This window comes from Capsicum annuum, unplaced genomic scaffold, assembly GCF_002878395.1.
Source record: "Capsicum annuum cultivar UCD-10X-F1 unplaced genomic scaffold, UCD10Xv1.1 ctg66672, whole genome shotgun sequence".
NCBI lineage: Eukaryota > Viridiplantae > Streptophyta > Magnoliopsida > Solanales > Solanaceae > Capsicum > Capsicum annuum.
In genome coordinates, this window is record NW_025876050.1 from 1 (window position 1) to 1755 (window position 1755).

General features: G+C 44.6%; 1 pseudogene; it reads left to right on the forward strand.

Annotated features, from left to right (window-relative positions):
* The first annotated feature begins 6 nt into the window (after nucleotides 1-6).
* LOC124893873 lies at nucleotides 7-1490 on the forward strand (annotated as a pseudogene).
* Nucleotides 1491-1755: the final 265 nt, after the last annotated feature.

Consider the following 1755-nt stretch of genomic DNA (forward strand, 5'->3'; position numbering starts at 1 on the left):
TGGAGAAGAACCAAAACAGAATGGTTCCGCCTACTCAAAACTAAGAGGGGATGCCGCCTACTACTAAAATCCCGGTTTTTGCAACAGTTGCGTTCTTCTATGCAAGAAGAAGACTTAGAAAGAACAAAGAAGTTTGGATCCGAAAAAGTATGCTTAGGCAGTTCTTTCGCTGAGCACAACAGAATGAAGAGGAATTTGTATCATTTCAAATCCCTATTCTTATCGAAGAGAAGGAACGAGAAAAAATGAAATATTCCTACTCGAACAAGAAGTCCTATAGTTTACAACTCTTCTTTATAAATTAATTCGACCTATTGCTCCGCATCCCCCCATCAGTTTACTAAAAAGATCAAAATAAAAAGGATCGAACTACCTACTCATTATTCGGAGGTGAATCATAGAACACCAAAAGCTGTGGTATCTTATGGACCTAACATAGGTCACATACCTCACGACATAAGATTGAAAGATCCAAACCTTCTTCTTCGGAGCAGAAAGGGACGTGGCCAAAACATATAAATATCGGCGTAGTCGCTCATAGGGACATATCTATCCGGATAGAGGATAGTCTAGGCCGATTCATAGATAGATCTCTCTCGATATAGATAGGTATCTCCGTGGATAGAGATAAAGATAGGGATCCATCTAGATCTTGATTCACTATTTCCATATTTTTTCTTTTTTCTGATTGATTGCCTTTTTTTTTATTTTGACGACAAGTTTTCGTTTTCAATATTAATGCAGGAGCATTCAACCACTTGACTCGTTGGAAAGGAAACATCATTTTTTTCATTCTTTTCTTATGAGGTCGTGTACAACAACCTTAACCGCACAAGCCTGCGCTGGGCCTACCTCTATCCCTAGAGAAGCCGTATGAGGCGAAAGCTCCACGTACGGTTTTGAAGCCGAGCCTTTCCAGCAATGGGGCCAAGGGACCGATATGATGATTGGTTTAGGTAGGGCGGCTGGCCTACTATGGGCACTTGTAGGGATTAGTGTGTGAGACCGCAATCCACAAACTGACACATGGGACTCACCCTTTACTTGGGAATAGAGAGGGGAAACATAGCATGTCACAAGAGCGAGGTGAGGGTTAGAACCCTACTACGAGAGGGACGCCTCGCGAGCTGGACTTTTAGAGATGAGGCTTTTTGGCGAAGCCAAGTCAATTTCGGGCCACCAAACCCTGCAACTGATGAGAAGGCCCTATGGAGTAAAGGAAAGCGTGTACGTTGTCACACTCCCTACCTTCCAAAGGTGCCTAGAGGATGGGCCAGATGCAGCAGAGCAACGACTGAGGAGCGGGTTCCCCACTGGAAGGGGGACAGGAGACGGGCATCTCAAGGCACATCACGACCTACAGGCAACACCGACGACACCTGGAAAAGCAACCTGATTGGGTGTCAGAGGATCCATAGTACCTGCAGCCTCCCGGACTTCATATTCATCATTTTGGAAAGCGAGGGGAAGGGATCTCTTTTCTGCAATGGGAAAAAAAGAGAGCTGATTTGACTCGGCACAACCTAACAATACATCCAATACCAATGATCTGTGCCTAGAATGCGTTGCTAGATCTCTGCTCTAGAAAGCTATACAGGTAACAACGAACGCGCTTTGACCCCGGGCTTTCATTTCATTACTTCTTTCACGATGAGAGAACCGCGTCCGCATCAGTCGAAGTGGTAGTTAATGTTTTTTAAATAAAGCTCTGTTGAACCCCTACTTGAAAGGGAGAATAGCGGAGTTGTTGTACAG